Here is a 21,373-nt window from a genome sequence, read left to right on the forward strand (position 1 = left end):
TCCTCAAAGAAGGAGATACTATTATCAATGAGAACACATTTTAAGTAGGATCCCTGAAACGATACCTTCCTAAGAATAACCTGAAAGGGTCCTGTACGAATCTCTCTATGATTGCTACTCAGACAGGCCCTCCAGTTTCCAACTTAGCACAGACTCATTCCTGAAGTGAGAACGTACAGTAGCACAGTTCCCTCCTGCATTTTAAGTGTTTTGAGACGAGTTAGACACAGTGGAACATCACAGCTGTTGACTTTCCAGTATGTGTCTTAGAGGCCTATGTTCCATACCCTTTCCTTCACTCGAAGGGCACAACGTTCCCTCTCTCCGTAGTTGTTCTTTCTCCATTCCTCCATTAAAAAGACACTGGGAGAAGTGCGATTCCGCCTGAAGGAGTTTCCCTTAAACAGAACTTGCTATAGTCCAAGGGATAGACGTCTGTGACTAGAGCCCTATGTGCGCCTATTGCAGTTACCGCAGAGTCAGTCCCAAGCGCTTCCTTCTTTAACAGACGCAACACTGCAACGAATCCCTCCTAAATCACACTTCCCTCACAATGTTGGAAGCGTTTTTAACACTGAAAGAAAGTGCGGATCACCACTGGTCGTGAGCATCCAATATGAGTTTGGGATGCCTAAGCGCCATAGCCTGCACTTTACTCACAGTACCTAAGGTGCCCATAGTCCGTCCGTGTTCTATCATCATTCCTGAAAGGAGGAGACTCTGTGATGAATGAGAACGCACTTTAAGTAGGATCCCTGAAAAGATACCTTCCTAAGAATCACCTGTCATGGTCCTGTATGTGATAGTTTATGATTGCTACACAGACAGGTCCTAATGTTTCCTACAGAGCACAGACTCAAACCTGTCGTGAGAATGTACAGTAGCAAAGTTCCCTCGTACATTTGAAGTGTTTGAGACGAGCTAGACACAGTGGAACATCACAGGTGTTGACCTTCCAGTATGTGTCATAGAGGCCTATGTGCCCTAAGCTGTCATTCACTCTCAGGGCACAACGTTCCCTCCCCTTAGTTGTTCTATATCCTTTCCCCCTCTGAAAAGACACTGTGAGAAGTGCGATTCCGTTTGATGGAGTTTCCCTTAAACAGAACTTGCTATAGTCCAACGGATAGACGTCTGATACTAGAGCCCTATGTGCGCCTATTGCAGTTATCGCATAGTCAGTCCCAAGAGCTTCCTTCTTTATCAGACGCAACACTGCAACGAATCCCTCCTAAAGCACACTTCCCTCACAATGTTGGAAGCGTTTTTAACACTGTAAGAAAGTGCGGATCACCACTGGTCGTGAGCATGCAATATGAGTTTGGGATGCCTAAGCGCCGTAGCCTGCACTTTACTCAGAGTACCTAAGATGCCCATAGTCCGTCCGTGTTCTATCATCATTCCTCAAAGGAGGAGACACTGTTATGAATGAGAACACACTTTAACTAGGATCCCTGAAAAGATACCTTCCTAAGAATAACCCGTCAGGGTCCTGTACAATACTCTCTATGATTGCTACACGGACAGGTCTTACAGTTTCCAACTTAGCACAGACTCATTCCTGTCCTGGGAAAATACTGTAGCACAGTTCCCTCGTACATCTGAAGGGTTTTGAGACGAGTTATACACAATGGAACATCACAGGTGTTGACCTTCCAGTATGTGTCATAGAGGCCTATGTTCCATACCCGGTCCTTCACTCTCAGGGCAAAACGTTCCCTCTGTCCATAGTTGTTCTTTCTCTATTCCTCCGCTGATAAGACACTGTGAGAAGTGCGATTCAGCCTGAAAGAGTTTCCCTTAAACAGAACTTGCTATAGTCCAACGGATAGACGTATGATACTAGAGCCCTATGTACGCCTATTGCAGTTACCGCAGAGTCAGTCCCAAGAGCTTCCTTTTCTAACAGACGCAACACAGCAACGAATCCCTCCGAAAGCACACTTCCATCACAATGCTGGAAGCGTTTTTTACTCAGAAAGAAAGTGCGGATCACCACTGGTCTTGATTATCTAATATGTGTTTGGGATGCCTAAGCGCCATAGCCTGCACTTTACTCACAGTACCTAATGTGCCCAAAGTCCGTCCGCATTCTATCATCATTCCTCAGAGTAGGAGACACTGTTAAGAATGAGAACACACTTTAACTAGGATCCCTGAAAAGATACCTTCCTAAGAATAACCCGTCAGGGTCCTGTACGATAATCTCTGATTGCTGCACAGACAGGTCCTACAGTTTCCAACTTAGCACAGACTCATTATTGTCGTGGGAAAGTACTGTAGCACAGTTCCCTCGTACATTTGAAGGGTTTTGACACGAGTTAGACACAATGGAACATCACAGGTGTTGACCTTCCAGTATGTGTCATAGAGGCCTATGTTCCATACCCGGTCCTTCACTCTCAGGGCACAACGTTCCCTCTGTCCATAGTTGTTCTTTCTCTATTCCTCCGCTGATAAGACACTGTGAGAAGTGCGATTCAGCCTGAAAGAGTTTCCCTTAAACAGAGCTTGCTATAGTCCAACGGATAGACGTCTGATACTAGAGCCCTATGTGCGCCCACTGCAGTTACCGCAGAGTCAGTCCCAAGAGCTTCCTTCTTTAACAGACGCAACACTGCAACGAATCCCTCCTAAAGCACACTTCCCTCACAATGTTGAAAGCGTTTTTTACAGAGAAAGAACGTGGGGATCACCACTGGTCTTGATCATCGAATATGTGTTTGGGATGCCTAAGCGCCATAGCCTGCACTTTACTCACAGTATATAATGTGCCCATGGTCCGTCCACATTCTATCATCATTCCTCAAAGAAGGAGATACTATTATCAATGAGAACACATTTTAAGTAGGATCCCTGAAAAGATACCTTCCTAAGAATAACCTGAAAGGGTCCTGTACGAATCTCTCTATGATTGCTACTCAGACAGGCCCTCCAGTTTCCAACTTAGCACAGACTCATTCCTGAAGTGAGAACGTACAGTAGCACAGTTCCCTCCTGCATTTTAAGTGTTTTGAGACGAGTTAGACACAGTGGAACATCACAGCTGTTGACTTTCCAGTATGTGTCTTAGAGGCCTATGTTCCATACCCTTTCCTTCACTCGAAGGGCACAACGTTCCCTCTCTCCGTAGTAGTTCTTTCTCCATTCCTCCATTAAAAAGACACTGGGAGAAGTGCGATTCCGCCTGAAGGAGTTTCCCTTAAACAGAACTTGCTATAGTCCAAGGGATAGACGTCTGTTACTAGAGCCCTATGTGCGCCTATTGCAGTTACCGCAGAGTCAGTCCCAAGCGCTTCCTTCTTTAACAGACGCAACACTGCAACGAATCCCTCCTAAAGCACACTTCCCTCACAATGTTGGAAGCGTTTTTAACACTGAAAGAAAGTGCGGATCACCACTGGTCGTGAGCATCCAATATGAGTTTGGGATGCCTAAGCGCCATAGCCTGCACTTTACTCACAGTACCTAAGGTGCCCATAGTCCGTCCGTGTTCTATCATCATTCCTGAAAGGAGGAGACTCTGTGATGAATGAGAACGCACTTTAAGTAGGATCCCTGAAAAGATACCTTCCTAAGAATCACTTGTCATGGTCCTGTATGTGATAGTTTATGATTGCTACACAGACAGGTCCTAATGTTTCCTACAGAGCACAGACTCAAACCTGTCGTGAGAATGTACAGTAGCAAAGTTCCCTCGTACATTTGAAGTGTTTGAGACGAGCTAGACACAGTGGAACATCACAGGTGTTGACCTTCCAGTATGTGTCATAGAGGCCTATGTGCCCTAAGCTGTCATTCACTCTCAGGGCACAACGTTCCCTCCCCTTAGTTGTTCTATATCCTTTCCCCCTCTGAAAAGACACTGTGAGAAGTGCGATTCCGTTTGATGGAGTTTCCCTTAAACAGAACTTGCTATAGTCCAACGGATAGACGTCTGATACTAGAGCCCTATGTGCGCCTATTGCAGTTATCGCATAGTCAGTCCCAAGAGCTTCCTTCTTTATCAGACGCAACACTGCAACGAATCCCTCCTAAAGCACACTTCCCTCACAATGTTGGAAGCGTTTTTAACACTGAAAGAAAGTGCGGATCACCACTGGTCGTGAGCATGCAATATGAGTTTGGGATGCCTAAGCGCCATAGCCTGCACTTTACTCAGAGTACCTAAGATGCCCATAGTCCGTCCGTGTTCTATCATCATTCCTCAAAGGAGGAGACACTGTTATGAATGAGAACACACTTTAACTAGGATCCCTGAAAAGATACCTTCCTAAGAATAACCCGTCAGGGTCCTGTACAATACTCTCTATGATTGCTACACGGACAGGTCTTACAGTTTCCAACTTAGCACAGACTCATTCCTGTCCTGGGAAAATACTGTAGCACAGTTCCCTCGTACATCTGAAGGGTTTTTGAGACGAGTTATACACAATGGAACATCACAGGTGTTGACCTTCCAGTATGTGTCATAGAGGCCTATGTTCCATACCCGGTCCTTCACTCTCAGGGCAAAACGTTCCCTCTGTCCATAGTTGTTCTTTCTCTATTCCTCCGCTGATAAGACACTGTGAGAAGTGCGATTCAGCCTGAAAGAGTTTCCCTTAAACAGAACTTGCTATAGTCCAACGGATAGACGTATGATACTAGAGCCCTATGTACGCCTATTGCAGTTACCGCAGAGTCAGTCCCAAGAGCTTCCTTTTTTAACAGACGCAACACAGCAACGAATCCCTCCTAAAGCACACTTCCATCACAATGCTGGAAGCGTTTTTTACTCAGAAAGAAAGTGCGGATCACCACTGGTCTTGATTATCTAATATGTGTTTGGGATGCCTAAGCGCCATAGCCTGCACTTTACTCACAGTACCTAATGTGCCCAAAGTCCGTCCGCGTTCTATCATCATTCCTCAGAGTAGGAGACACTGTTAAGAATGAGAACACACTTTAACTAGGATCCCTGAAAAGATACCTTCCTAAGAATAACCCGTCAGGGTCCTGTACGATACTCTCTCTGATTGCTGCACAGACAGGTCCTACAGTTTCCAACTTAGCACAGACTCATTATTGTCGTGGGAAAGTACTGTAGCACAGTTCCCTCGTTCATTTGAAGGGTTTTGACACGAGTTAGACACAATGGAACATCACAGGTGTTGACCTTCCAGTATGTGTCATAGAAGCCTATGTTCCATACCCGGTCCTTCACTCTCAGGGCACAAGTTCCCTCTGTCCATAGTTGTTCTTTCTCTATTCCTCCGCTGATAAGACACTGTGAGAAGTGCGATTCAGCCTGAAAGTGTTTCCCTTGAACAGAGCTTGCTATAGTCCAACGGATAGACGTCTGATACTAGAGCCCTAAGTGCGCCTACTGCAGTTACCGCAGAGTCAGTCCCAAGAGCTTCCTTCTTTAACAGACGCAACACTGCAACGAATCCCTCCTAAAGCACACTTCCCTCACAATGTTGAAAGCGTTTTTTACAGATAAAGAACGTGGGGATCACCACTGGTCTTGATCATCGAATATGTGTTTGGGATGCCTAAGCGCCATAGCCTGCACTTTACTCACAGTATATAATGTGCCCATGGTCCGTCCACATTCTATCATCATTCCTCAAAGAAGGAGATACTATTATCAATGAGAACACATTTTAAGTAGGATCCCTGAAAAGATACCTGCCTAAGAATAACCTGAAAGGGTCCTGTACGAATCTCTCGATGATTGCTACTCAGACAGGCCATCCAGTTTCCAACTTAGCACAGACTCATTCCTGAAGTGATAACGTACAGTAGCACAGTTCCCTCCTGCATTTTAAGTGTTTTGAGACGAGTTAGACACAGTGGAACATCACAGCTGTTGACTTTCCAGTATGTGTCTTAGAGGCCTATGTTCCATACCCTTTCCTTCACTCGAAGGGCACAACGTTCCCTCTCTCCGTAGTAGTTCTTTCTCCATTCCTCCATTAAAAAGACACTGGGAGAAGTGCGATTCCGCCTGAAGGAGTTTCCCTTAAACAGAACTTGCTATAGTCCAAGGGATAGACGTCTGTTACTAGAGCCCTATGTGCGCCTATTGCAGTTACCGCAGAGTCAGTCCCAAGCGCTTCCTTCTTTAACAGACGCAACACTGCAACGAATCCCTCCTAAAGCACACTTCCCTCACAATGTTGGAAGCGTTTTTAACACTGAAAGAAAGTGCGGATCACCACTGGTCGTGAGCATCCAATATGAGTTTGGGATGCCTAAGCGCCATAGCCTGCACTTTACTCACAGTACCTAAGGTGCCCATAGTCCGTCCGTGTTCTATCATCATTCCTGAAAGGAGGAGACTCTGTGATGAATGAGAACGCACTTTAAGTAGGATCCCTGAAAAGATACCTTCCTAAGAATCACTTGTCATGGTCCTGTATGTGATAGTTTATGATTGCTACACAGACAGGTCCTAATGTTTCCTACAGAGCACAGACTCAAACCTGTCGTGAGAATGTACAGTAGCAAAGTTCCCTCGTACTTTTGAAGTGTTTGAGACGAGCTAGACACAGTGGAACATCACAGGTGTTGACCTTCCAGTATGTGTCATAGAGGCCTATGTGCCCTAAGCTGTCATTCACTCTCAGGGCACAACGTTCCCTCCCCTTAGTTGTTCTATATCCTTTCCCCCTCTGAAAAGACACTGTGAGAAGTGCGATTCCGTTTGATGGAGTTTCCCTTAAACAGAACTTGCTATAGTCCAACGGATAGACGTCTGATACTAGAGCCCTATGTGCGCCTATTGCAGTTATCGCATAGTCAGTCCCAAGAGCTTCCTTCTTTATCAGACGCAACACTGCAACGAATCCCTCTTAAAGCACACTTCCCTCACAATGTTGGAAGCGTTTTTAACACTGAAAGAAAGTGCGGATCACCACTGGTCGTGAGCATCCAATATGAGTTTGGGATGCCTAAGCGCCATAGCCTGCACTTTACTCAGAGTACCTAAGATGCCCATAGTCCGTCCGTGTTCTATCATCATTCCTCAAAGGAGGAGACACTGTTATGAATGAGAACACACTTTAACTAGGATCCCTGAAAAGATACCTTCCTAAGAATAACCCGTCAGGGTCCTGTACAATACTCTCTATGATTGCTACACGGACAGGTCTTACAGTTTCCAACTTAGCACAGACTCATTCCTGTCCTGGGAAAATACTGTAGCACAGTTCCCTCGTACATCTGAAGGGTTTTGAGACGAGTTATACACAATGGAACATCACAGGTGTTGACCTTCCAGTATGTGTCATAGAGGCCTATGTTCAATACCCGGTCCTTCACTCTCAGGGCCAAACGTTCCCTCTGTCCATAGTTGTTCTTTCTCTATTCCTCCGCTGATAAGACACTGTGAGAAGTGCGATTCAGCCTGAAAGAGTTTCCCTTAAACAGAACTTGCTATAGTCCAACGGATAGACGTATGATACTAGAGCCCTATGTACGCCTATTGCAGTTACCGCAGAGTCAGTCCCAAGAGCTTCCTTTTCTAACAGACGCAACACAGCAACGAATCCCTCCTAAAGCACACTTCCATCACAATGCTGGAAGCGTTTTTTACTCAGAAAGAAAGTGCGGATCACCACTGGTCTTGATTATCTAATATGTGTTTGGGATGCCTAAGCGCCATAGCCTGCACTTTACTCACAGTACCTAATGTGCCCAAAGTCCGTCCGCATTCTATCATCATTCCTCAGAGTAGGAGACACTGTTAAGAATGAGAACACACTTTAACGAGGATCCCTGAAAAGATACCTTCCTAAGAATAACCCGTCAGGGTCCTGTACGATACTCTCTCTGATTGCTGCACAGACAGGTCCTACAGTTTCCAACTTAGCACAGACTCATTATTGTCGTGGGAAAGTACTGTAGCACAGTTCCCTCGTACATTTGAAGGGTTTTGACACGAGTTAGACACAATGGAACATCACAGGTGTTGACCTTCCAGTATGTGTCATAGAGGCCTATGTTCCATACCCGGTCCTTCACTCTCAGGGCAAAACGTTCCCTCTGTCCATAGTTGTTCTTTCTCTATTCCTCCGCTGATAAGACACTGTGAGAAGTGCGATTCAGCCTGAAAGAGTTTCCCTTAAACAGAGCTTGCTATAGTCCAACGGATAGACGTCTGATACTAGAGCCCTATGTGCGCCCACTGCAGTTACCGCAGAGTCAGTCCCAAGAGCTTCCTTCTTTAACAGACGCAACACTGCAACGAATCCCTCCTAAAGCACACTTCCCTCACAATGTTGAAAGCGTTTTTTACAGAGAAAGAACGTGGGGATCACCACTGGTCTTGATCATCGAATATGTGTTTGGGATGCCTAAGCGCCATAGCCTGCACTTTACTCACAGTATATAATGTGCCCATGGTCCGTCCACATTCTATCATCATTCCTCAAAGAAGGAGATACTATTATCAATGAGAACACATTTTAAGTAGGATCCCTGAAAAGATACCTTCCTAAGAATAACCTGAAAGGGTCCTGTACGAATCTCTCTATGATTGCTACTCAGACAGGCCCTCCAGTTTCCAACTTAGCACAGACTCATTCCTGAAGTGAGAACGTACAGTAGCACAGTTCTCTCCTGCATTTTAAGTGTTTTGAGACGAGTTAGACACAGTGGAACATCACAGCTGTTGACTTTCCAGTATGTGTCTTAGAGGCCTATGTTCCATACCCTTTCCTTCCCTCGAAGGGCACAACGTTCCCTCTCTCCGTAGTTGTTCTTTCTCCATTCCTCCATTAAAAAGACACTGGGAGAAGTGCGATTCCGCCTGAAGGAGTTTCCCTTAAACAGAACTTGCTATAGTCCAAGGGATAGACGTCTGTTACTAGAGCCCTATGTGCGCCTATTGCAGTTACCGCAGAGTCAGTCCCAAGCGCTTCCTTCTTTAACAGACGCAACACTGCAACGAATCCCTCCTAAAGCACACTTCCCTCACAATGTTGGAAGCGTTTTTAACACTGAAAGAAAGTGCGGATCACCACTGGTCGTGAGCATGCAATATGAGTTTGGGATGCCTAAGCGCCATAGCCTGCACTTTACTCAGAGTACCTAAGATGCCCATAGTCCGTCCGTGTTCTATCATCATTCCTCAAAGGAGGAGACACTGTTATGAATGAGAACACACTTTAACTAGGATCCCTGAAAAGATACCTTCCTAAGAATAACCCGTCAGGGTCCTGTACAATACTCTCTATGATTGCTACACGGACAGGTCTTACAGTTTCCAACTTAGCACAGACTCATTCCTGTCCTGGGAAAATACTGTAGCACAGTTCCCTCGTACATCTGAAGGGTTTTTGAGACGAGTTATACACAATGGAACATCACAGGTGTTGACCTTCCAGTATGTGTCATAGAGGCCTATGTTCCATACCCGGTCCTTCACTCTCAGGGCAAAACGTTCCCTCTGTCCATAGTTGTTCTTTCTCTATTCCTCCGCTGATAAGACACTGTGAGAAGTGCGATTCAGCCTGAAAGAGTTTCCCTTAAACAGAACTTGCTATAGTCCAACGGATAGACGTATGATACTAGAGCCCTATGTACGCCTATTGCAGTTACCGCAGAGTCAGTCCCAAGAGCTTCCTTTTCTAACAGACGCAACACAGCAACGAATCCCTCCTAAAGCACACTTCCATCACAATGCTGGAAGCGTTTTTTACTCAGAAAGAAAGTGCGGATCACCACTGGTCTTGATTATCTAATATGTGTTTGGGATGCCTAAGCGCCATAGCCTGCACTTTACTCACAGTACCTAATGTGCCCAAAGTCCGTCCGCATTCTATCATCATTCCTCAGAGTAGGAGACACTGTTAAGAATGAGAACACACTTTAACTAGGATCCCTGAAAAGATACCTTCCTAAGAATAACCCGTCAGGGTCCTGTACGATACTCTCTCTGATTGCTGCACAGACAGGTCCTACAGTTTCCAACTTAGCACAGACTCATTATTGTCGTGGGAAAGTACTGTAGCACAGTTCCCTCGTACATTTGAAGGGTTTTGACACGAGTTAGACACAATGGAACATCACAGGTGTTGACCTTCCAGTATGTGTCATAGAGGCCTATGTTCCATACCCGGTCCTTCACTCTCAGGGCAAAACGTTCCCTCTGTCCATAGTTGTTCTTTCTCTATTCCTCCGCTGATAAGACACTGTGAGAAGTGCGATTCAGCCTGAAAGAGTTTCCCTTAAACAGAGCTTGCTATAGTCCAACGGATAGACGTCTGATACTAGAGCCCTATGTGCGCCCACTGCAGTTACCGCAGAGTCAGTCCCAAGAGCATCCTTCTTTAACAGACGCAACACTGCAACGAATCCCTCCTAAAGCACACTTCCCTCACAATGTTGAAAGCGTTTTTTACAGAGAAAGAACGTGGGGATCACCACTGGTCTTGATCATCGAATATGTGTTTGGGATGCCTAAGCGCCATAGCCTGCACTTTACTCACAGTATATAATGTGCCCATGGTCCGTCCACATTCTATCATCATTCCTCAAAGAAGGAGATACTATTATCAATGAGAACACATTTTAAGTAGGATCCCTGAAACGATACCTTCCTAAGAATAACCTGAAAGGGTCCTGTACGAATCTCTCTATGATTGCTACTCAGACAGGCCCTCCAGTTTCCAACTTAGCACAGACTCATTCCTGAAGAGAGAACGTACAGTAGCACAGTTCCCTCCTGCATTTTAAGTGTTTTGAGACGAGTTAGACACAGTGGAACATCACAGCTGTTGACTTTCCAGTATGTGTCTTAGAGGCCTATGTTCCATACCCTTTCCTTCACTCGAAGGGCACAACGTTCCCTCTCTCCGTAGTTGTTCTTTCTCCATTCCTCCATTAAAAAGACACTGGGAGAAGTGCGATTCCGCCTGAAGGAGTTTCCCTTAAACAGAACTTGCTATAGTCCAAGGGATAGACGTCTGTGACTAGAGCCCTATGTGCGCCTATTGCAGTTACCGCAGAGTCAGTCCCAAGCGCTTCCTTCTTTAACAGACGCAACACTGCAACGAATCCCTCCTAAAGCACACTTCCCTCACAATGTTGGAAGCGTTTTTAACACTGAAAGAAAGTGCGGATCACCACTGGTCGTGAGCATCCAATATGAGTTTGGGATGCCTAAGCGCCATAGCCTGCACTTTCTCACAGTACCTAAGGTGCCCATAGTCCGTCCGTGTTCTATCATCATTCCTGAAAGGAGGAGACTCTGTGATGAATGAGAACGCACTTTAAGTAGGATCCCTGAAAAGATACCTTCCTAAGAATCACCTGTCATGGTCCTGTATGTGATAGTTTATGATTGCTACACAGACAGGTCCTAATGTTTCCTACAGAGCACAGACTCAAACCTGTCGTGAGAATGTACAGTAGCAAAGTTCCCTCGTACATTTGAAGTGTTTGAGACGAGCTAGACACAGTGGAACATCACAGGTGTTGACCTTCCAGTATGTGTCATAGAGGCCTATGTGCCCTAAGCTGTCATTCACTCTCAGGGCACAATGTTCCCTCCCCTTAGTTGTTCTATATCCTTTCCCCCTCTGAAAAGACACTGTGAGAAGTGCGATTCCGTTTGATGGAGTTTCCCTTAAACAGAACTTGCTATAGTCCAACGGATAGACGTCTGATACTAGAGCCCTATGTGCGCCTATTGCAGTTATCGCATAGTCAGTCCCAAGAGCTTCCTTCTTTATCAGACGCAACACTGCAACGAATCCCTCCTAAAGCACACTTCCCTCACAATGTTGGAAGCGTTTTTAACACTGTAAGAAAGTGCGGATCACCACTGGTCGTGAGCATGCAATATGAGTTTGGGATGCCTAAGCGCCGTAGCCTGCACTTTACTCAGAGTACCTAAGATGCCCATAGTCCGTCCGTGTTCTATCATCATTCCTCAAAGGAGGAGACACTGTTATGAATGAGAACACACTTTAACTAGGATCCCTGAAAAGATACCTTCCTAAGAATAACCCGTCAGGGTCCTGTACAATACTCTCTATGATTGCTACACGGACAGGTCTTACAGTTTTCAACTTAGCACAGACTCATTCCTGTCCTGGGAAAATACTGTAGCACAGTTCCCTCGTACATCTGAAGGGTTTTGAGACGAGTTATACACAATGGAACATCACAGGTGTTGACCTTCCAGTATGTGTCATAGAGGCCTATGTTCCATACCCGGTCCTTCACTCTCAGGGCAAAACGTTCCCTCTGTCCATAGTTGTTCTTTCTCTATTCCTCCGCTGATAAGACACTGTGAGAAGTGCGATTCAGCCTGAAAGAGTTTCCCTTAAACAGAACTTGCTATAGTCCAACGGATAGACGTATGATACTAGAGCCCTATGTACGCCTATTGCAGTTACCGCAGAGTCAGTCCCAAGAGCTTCCTTTTCTAACAGACGCAACACAGCAACGAATCCCTCCGAAAGCACACTTCCATCACAATGCTGGAAGCGTTTTTTACTCAGAAAGAAAGTGCGGATCACCACTGGTCTTGATTATCTAATATGTGTTTGGGATGCCTAAGCGCCATAGCCTGCACTTTACTCACAGTACCTAATGTGCCCAAAGTCCGTCCGCATTCTATCATCATTCCTCAGAGTAGGAGACACTGTTAAGAATGAGAACACACTTTAACTAGGATCCCTGAAAAGATACCTTCCTAAGAATAACCCGTCAGGGTCCTGTACGATACTCTCTGATTGCTGCACAGACAGGTCCTACAGTTTCCAACTTAGCACAGACTCATTATTGTCGTGGGAAAGTACTGTAGCACAGTTCCCTCGTACATTTGAAGGGTTTTGACACGAGTTAGACACAATGGAACATCACAGGTGTTGACCTTCCAGTATGTGTCATAGAGGCCTATGTTCCATACCCGGTCCTTCACTCTCAGGGCAAAACGTTCCCTCTGTCCATAGTTGTTCTTTCTCTATTCCTCCGCTGATAAGACACTGTGAGAAGTGCGATTCAGCCTGAAAGAGTTTCCCTTAAACAGAGCTTGCTATAGTCCAACGGATAGACGTCTGATACTAGAGCCCTATGTGCGCCCACTGCAGTTACCGCAGAGTCAGTCCCAAGAGCTTCCTTCTTTAACAGACGCAACACTGCAACGAATCCCTCCTAAAGCACACTTCCCTCACAATGTTGAAAGCGTTTTTTACAGAGAAAGAACGTGGGGATCACCACTGGTCTTGATCATCGAATATGTGTTTGGGATGCCTAAGCGCCATAGCCTGCACTTTACTCACAGTATATAATGTGCCCATGGTCCGTCCACATTCTATCATCATTCCTCAAAGAAGGAGATACTATTATCAATGAGAACACATTTTAAGTAGGATCCCTGAAAAGATACCTTCCTAAGAATAACCTGAAAGGGTCCTGTACGAATCTCTCTATGATTGCTACTCAGACAGGCCCTCCAGTTTCCAACATAGCACAGACTCATTCCTGAAGTGAGAACGTACAGTAGCACAGTTCCCTCCTGCATTTTAAGTGTTTTGAGACGAGTTAGACACAGTGGAACATCACAGCTGTTGACTTTCCAGTATGTGTCTTAGAGGCCTATGTTCCATACCCTTTCCTTCACTCGAAGGGCACAACGTTCCCTCTCTCCGTAGTTGTTCTTTCTCCATTCCTCCATTAAAAAGACACTGGGAGAAGTGCAATTCCGCCTGAAGGAGTTTCCCTTAAACAGAACTTGCTATAGTCCAAGGGATAGACGTCTGTTACTAGAGCCCTATGTGCGCCTATTGCAGTTACCGCAGAGTCAGTCCCAAGCGCTTCCTTCTTTAACAGACGCAACACTGCAACGAATCCCTCCTAAAGCACACTTCCCTCACAATGTTGGAAGCGTTTTTAACACTGAAAGAAAGTGCGGATCACCACTGGTCGTGAGCATCCAATATGAGTTTGGGATGCCTAAGCGCCATAGCCTGCACTTTACTCACAGTACCTAAGGTGCCCATAGTCCGTCCGTGTTCTATCATCATTCCTGAAAGGAGGAGACTCTGTGATGAATGAGAACGCACTTTAAGTAGGATCCCTGAAAAGATACCTTCCTAAGAATCACTTGTCATGGTCCTGTATGCGATAGTTTATGATTGCTACACAGACAGGTCCTAATGTTTCCTACAGAGCACAGACTCAAACCTGTCGTGAGAATGTACAGTAGCAAAGTTCCCTCGTACATTTGAAGTGTTTGAGACGAGCTAGACACAGTGGAACATCACAGGTGTTGACCTTCCAGTATGTGTCAAGGAGGCCTATGTGTCCTAAGCTGTCATTCACTCTCAGGGCACAACGTTCCCTCCCCTTAGTTGTTCTATATCCTTTCCCCCTCTGAAAAGACACTGTGAGAATTGCGATTCCGTTTGATGGAGTTTCCCTTAAACAGAACTTGCTATAGTCCAACGGATAGACGTCTGATACTAGAGCCCTATGTGCGCCTATTGCAGTTATCGCATAGTCAGTCCCAAGAGCTTCCTTCTTTATCAGACGCAACACTGCAACGAATCCCTCCTAAAGCACACTTCCCTCACAATGTTGGAAGCGTTTTTAACACTGAAAGAAAGTGCGGATCACCACTGATCGTGAGCATGCAATATGAGTTTGGGATGCCTAAGCGCCATAGCCTGCACTTTACTCAGAGTACCTAAGATGCCCATAGTCCGTCCGTGTTCTATCATCATTCCTCAAAGGAGGAGACACTGTTATGAATGAGAACACACTTTAACTAGGATCCCTGAAAAGATACCTTCCTAAGAATAACCCGTCAGGGTCCTGTACAATACTCTCTATGATTGCTACACGGACAGGTCTTACAGTTTCCAACTTAGCACAGACTCATTCCTGTCCTGGGAAAATACTGTAGCACAGTTCCCTCGTACATCTGAAGGGTTTTGAGACGAGTTATACACAATGGAACATCACAGGTGTTGACCTTCCAGTACGTGTCATAGAGGCCTATGTTCCATACCCGGTCCTTCACTCTCAGGGCAAAACGTTCCCTCTGTCCATAGTTGTTCTTTCTCTATTCCTCCGCTGATAAGACACTGTGAGAAGTGCGATTCAGCCTGAAAGAGTTTCCCTTAAACAGAACTTGCTATAGTCCAACGGATAGACGTATGATACTAGAGCCCTATGTACGCCTATTGCAGTTACCGCAGAGTCAGTCCCAAGAGCTTCCTTTTCTAACAGACGCAACAAAGCAACGAATCCCTCCTAAAGCACACTTCCATCACAATGCTGGAAGCGTTTTTTACTCAGAAAGAAAGTGCGGATCACCACTGGTCTTGATTATCTAATATGTGTTTGGGATGCCTAAGTGCCATAGCCTGTACTTTACTCACAGTACCTAATGTGCCCAAAGTCCGTCCGCATTCTATCATCATTCCTCAGAGTAGGAGACACTGTTAAGAATGAGAACACACTTTAACTAGGATCCCTGAAAAGATACCTTCCTAAGAATAACCCGTCAGGGTCCTGTACGATACTCTCTCTGATTGCTGCACAGACAGGTCCTACAGTTTCCAACTTAGCACAGACTCATTATTGTCGTGGGAAAGTACTGTAGCACAGTTCCCTCGTACATTTGAAGGGTTTTGACACGAGTTAGACACAATGGAACATCACAGGTGTTGACCTTCCAGTATGTGTCATAGAGGCCTATGTTCCATACCCGGTCCTTCACTCTCAGGGCAAAACGTTCCCTCTGTCCATAGTTGTTCTTTCTCTATTCCTCCGCTGATAAGACACTGTGAGAAGTGCGATTCAGCCTGAAAGAGTTTCCCTTAAACAGAGCTTGCTATAGTCCAACGGATAGACGTCTGATACTAGAGCCCTATGTGCGCCCACTGCAGTTACCGCAGAGTCAGTCCCAAGAGCTTCCTTCTTTAACAGACGCAACACTGCAACGAATCCCTCCTAAAGCACACTTCCCTCACAATGTTGAAAGCGTTTTTTACAGAGAAAGAACGTGGGGATCACCACTGGTCTTGATCATCGAATATGTGTTTGGGATGCCTAAGCGCCATAGCCTGCACTTTACTCACAGTATATAATGTGCCCATGGTCCGTCCACATTCTATCATCATTCCTCAAAGAAGGAGATACTATTATCAATGAGAACACATTTTAAGTAGGATCCCTGAAAAGATACCTTCCTAAGAATAACCTGAAAGGGTCCTGTACGAATCTCTCTATGATTGCTACTCAGACAGGCCCTCCAGTTTCCAACTTAGCACAGACTCATTCCTGAAGTGAGAACGTACAGTAGCACAGTTCCCTCCTGCATTTTAAGTGTTTTGAGACGAGTTAGACACAGTGGAACATCACAGCTGTTGACTTTCCAGTATGTGTCTTAGAGGCCTATGTTCCATACCCTTTCCTTCACTCGAAGGGCACAACGTTCCCTCTCTCCGTAGTTGTTCTTTCTCCATTCCTCCATTAAAAAGACACTGGGAGAAGTGCGATTCCGCCTGAAGGAGTTTCCCTTAAACAGAACTTGCTATAGTCCAAGGGATAGACGTCTGTGACTAGAGCCCTATGTGCGCCTATTGCAGTTACCGCAGAGTCAGTCCCAAGCGCTTCCTTCTTTAACAGACGCAACACTGCAACGAATCCCTCCTAAAGCACACTTCCCTCACAATGTTGGAAGCGTTTTTAACACTGAAAGAAAGTGCGGATCACCACTGGTCGTGAGCATCCAATATGAGTTTGGGATGCCTAAGCGCCATAGCCTGCACTTTACTCACAGTACCTAAGGTGCCCATAGTCCGTCCGTGTTCTATCATCATTCCTGAAAGGAGGAGACTCTGTGATGAATGAGAACGCACTTTAAGTAGGATCCCTGAAAAGATACCTTCCTAAGAATCACTTGTCATGGTCCTGTATGTGATAGTTTATGATTGCTACACAGACAGGTCCTAATGTTTCCTACAGAGCACAGACTCAAACCTGTCGTGAGAATGTACAGTAGCAAAGTTCCCTCGTACATTTGAAGTGTTTGAGACGAGCTAGACACAGTGGAACATCACAGGTGTTGACCTTCCAGTATGTGTCATAGAGGCCTATGTGCCCTAAGCTGTCATTCACTCTCAGGGCACAACGTTCCCTCCCCTTAGTTGTTCTATATCCTTTCCCCCTCTGAAAAGACACTGTGAGAAGTGCGATTCCGTTTGATGGAGTTTCCCTTAAACAGAACTTGCTATAGTCCAACGGATAGACGTCTGATACTAGAGCCCTATGTGCGCCTATTGCAGTTATCGCATAGTCAGTCCCAAGAGCTTCCTTCTTTATCAGACGCCACACTGCAACGAATCCCTCTTAAAGCACACTTCCCTCACAATGTTGGAAGCGTTTTTAACACTGAAAGAAAGTGCGGATCACCACTGGTCGTGAGCATCCAATATGAGTTTGGGATGCCTAAGCGCCATAGCCTGCACTTTACTCAGAGTACCTAAGATGCCCATAGTCCGTCCGTGTTCTATCATCATTCCTCAAAGGAGGAGACACTGTTATGAATGAGAACACACTTTAACTAGGATCCCTGAAAAGATACCTTCCTAAGAATAACCCGTCAGGGTCCTGTACAATACTCTCTATGATTGCTACACGGACAGGTCTTACAGTTTCCAACTTAGCACAGACTCATTCCTGTCCTGGGAAAATACTGTAGCACAGTTCCATCGTACATCTGAAGGGTTTTGAGACGAGTTATACACAATGGAACATCACAGGTGTTGACCTTCCAGTATGTGTCATAGAGGCCTATGTTCCATACCCGGTCCTTCACTCTCAGGGCAAAACGTTCCCTCTGTCCATAGTTGTTCTTTCTCTATTCCTCCGCTGATAAGACACTGTGAGAAGTGCGAATCAGCCTGAAAGAGTTTCCCTTAAACAGAACTTGCTATAGTCCAACGGATAGACGTATGATACTAGAGCCCTATGTACGCCTATTGCAGTTACCGCAGAGTCAGTCCCAAGAGCTTCCTTTTCTAACAGACGCAACACAGCAACGAATCCCTCCTAAAGCACACTTCCATCACAATGCTGGAAGCGTTTTTTACTCAGAAAGAAAGTGCGGATCACCACTGGTCTTGATTATCTAATATGTGTTTGGGATGCCTAAGCGCCATATCCTGCACTTTACTCACAGTACCTAATGTGCCCAAAGTCCGTCCGCATTCTATCATCATTCCTCAGAGTAGGAGACACTGTTAAGAATGAGAACACACTTTAACTAGGATCCCTGAAAAGATACCTTCCTAAGAATAACCCGTCAGGGTCCTGTACGATACTCTCTCTGATTGCTGCACAGACAGGTCCTACAGTTTCCAACTTAGCACAGACTCATTATTGTCGTGGGAAAGTACTGTAGCACAGTTCCCTCGTACATTTGAAGGGTTTTGACACGAGTTAGACACAATGGAACATCACAGGTGTTGACCTTCCAGTATGTGTCATAGAGGCCTATGTTCCATACCCGGTCCTTCACTCTCAGGGCACAACGTTCCCTCTGTCCATAGTTGTTCTTTCTCTATTCCTCCGCTGATAAGACACTGTGAGAAGTGCGATTCAGCCTGAAAGAGTTTCCCTTAAACAGAGCTTGCTATAGTCCAACGGATAGACATATGATACTAGAGCCCTATGTGCGCCCACTGCAGTTACCGCAGAGTCAGTCCCAAGAGCTTCCTTCTTTAACAGACGCAACACTGCAACGAATCCCTCCTAAAGCACACTTCCCTCACAATGTTGAAAGCGTTTTTTACCGTGAAAGAACGTGGGGATCACCACTGGTCTTGATCATCGAATATGTGTTTGGGATGCCTAAGCGCCATAGCCTGCACTTTACTCACAGTATATAATGTGCCCATGGTCCGTCCACATTCTATCATCATTCCTCAAAGAAGGAGATACTATTATCAATGAGAACACATTTTAAGTAGGATCCCTGAAAAGATACCTTCCTAAGAATAACCTGAAAGGGTCCTGTACGAATCTCTCTATGATTGCTACTCAGACAGGCCCTCCAGTTTCCAACTTAGCACAGACTCATTCCTGAAGTGAGAACGTACAGTAGCACAGTTCCCTCCTGCATTTTAAGTGTTTTGAGAAGAGTTAGACACAGTGGAACATCACAGCTGTTGACTTTCCAGTATGTGTCTTAGAGGCCTATGTTCCATACCCTTTCCTTCACTCGAAGGGCACAACGTTCCCTCTCTCCGTAGTAGTTCTTTCTCCATTCCTCCATTAAAAAGACACTGGGAGAAGTGCGATTCCGCCTGAAGGAGTTTCCCTTAAACAGAACTTGCTATAGTCCAAGGGATAGACGTCTGTTACTAGAGCCCTATGTGCGCCTATTGCAGTTACCGCAGAGTCAGTCCCAAGCGCTTCCTTCTTTAACAGACGCAACACTGCAAAGAATCCCTCCTAAAGCACACTTCCCTCACAATGTTGGAAGCGTTTTTAACACTGAAAGAAAGTGCGGATCACCACTGGTCGTGAGCATCCAATATGAGTTTGGGATGCCTAAGCGCCATAGCCTGCACTTTACTCACAGTACCTAAGGTGCCCATAGTCCGTCCGTGTTCTATCATCATTCCTGAAAGGAGGAGACTCTGTGATGAATGAGAACGCACTTTAAGTAGGATCCCTGAAAAGATACCTTCCTAAGAATCACTTGTCATGGTCCTGTATGTGATAGTTTATGATTGCTACACAGACAGGTCCTAATGTTTCCTACAGAGCACAGACTCAAACCTGTCGTGAGAATGTACAGTAGCAAAGTTCCCTCGTACATTTGAAGTGTTTGAGACGAGCTAGACACAGTGGAACATCACAGGTGTTGACCTTCCAGTATGTGTCATAGAGGCCTATGTGCCCTAAGCTGTCATTCACTCTCAGGGCACAACGTTCCCTCCCCTTAGTTGTTCTATATCCTTTCCCCCTCTGAAAAGACACTGTGAGAAGTGCGATTCCGTTTGATGGAGTTTCCCTTAAACAGAACTTGCTATAGTCCAACGGATAGACGTCTGATACTAGAGCCCTATGTGCGCCTATTGCAGTTATCGCATAGTCAGTCCCAAGAGCTTCCTTCTTTATCAGACGCAACACTGCAACGAATCCCTCCTAAAGCACACTTCCCTCACAATGATGGAAGCGTTTTTAACACTGAAAGAAAGTGCGGATCACCACTGGTCGTGAGCATGCAATATGAGTTTGGGATGCCTAAGCGCCATAGCCTGCACTTTACTCAGAGTACCTAAGATGCCCATAGTCCGTCCGTGTTCTATCATCATTCCTCAAAGGAGGAGACACTGTTATGAATGAGAACACACTTTAACTAGGATCCCTGAAAAGATACCTTCCTAAGAATAACCCGTCAGGGTCCTGTACAATACTCTCTATGATTGCTACACGGACAGGTCTTACAGTTTCCAACTTAGCACAGACTCATTCCTGTCCTGGGAAAATACTGTAGCACAGTTCCCTCGTACATCTGAAGGGTTTTGAGACGAGTTATACACAATGGAACATCACAGGTGTTGACCTTCCAGTATGTGTCATAGAGGCCTATGTTCCATACCCGGTCCTTCACTCTCAGGGCCAAACGTTCCCTCTGTCCATAGTTGTTCTTTCTCTATTCCTCCGCTGATAAGACACTGTGAGAAGTGCGATTCAGCCTGAAAGAGTTTCCCTTAAACAGAACTTGCTATAGTCCAACGGATAGACGTATGATACTAGAGCCCTATGTTCGCCTATTGCAGTTACCGCAGAATCAGTCCCAAGAGCTTCCTTTTCTAACAGACGCAACACAGCAACGAATCCCTCCTAAAGCACACTTCCATCACAATGCTGGAAGCGTTTTTTACTCAGAAAGAAAGTGCGGATCACCACTGGTCTTGATTATCTAATATGTGTTTGGGATGCCTAAGCGCCATAGCCTGCACTTTACTCACAGTACCTAATGTGCCCAAAGTCCGTCCGCATTCTATCATCATTCCTCAGAGTAGGAGACACTGTTAAGAATGAGAACACACTTTAACGAGGATCCCTGAAAAGATACCTTCCTAAGAATAACCCGTCAGGGTCCTGTACGATACTCTCTCTGATTGCTGCACAGACAGGTCCTACAGTTTCCAACTTAGCACAGACTCATTATTGTCGTGGGAAAGTACTGTAGCACAGTTCCCTCGTACATTTGAAGGGTTTTGACACGAGTTAGACACAATGGAACATCACAGGTGTTGACCTTCCAGTATGTGTCATAGAGGCCTATGTTCCATACCCGGTCCTTCACTTTCAGGGCAAAACGTTCCCTCTGTCCATAGTTGTTCTT

This window comes from Neovison vison, chromosome 10, assembly GCF_020171115.1.
Source record: "Neovison vison isolate M4711 chromosome 10, ASM_NN_V1, whole genome shotgun sequence".
In the NCBI taxonomy this organism is placed as follows: domain Eukaryota; kingdom Metazoa; phylum Chordata; class Mammalia; order Carnivora; family Mustelidae; genus Neogale; species Neogale vison.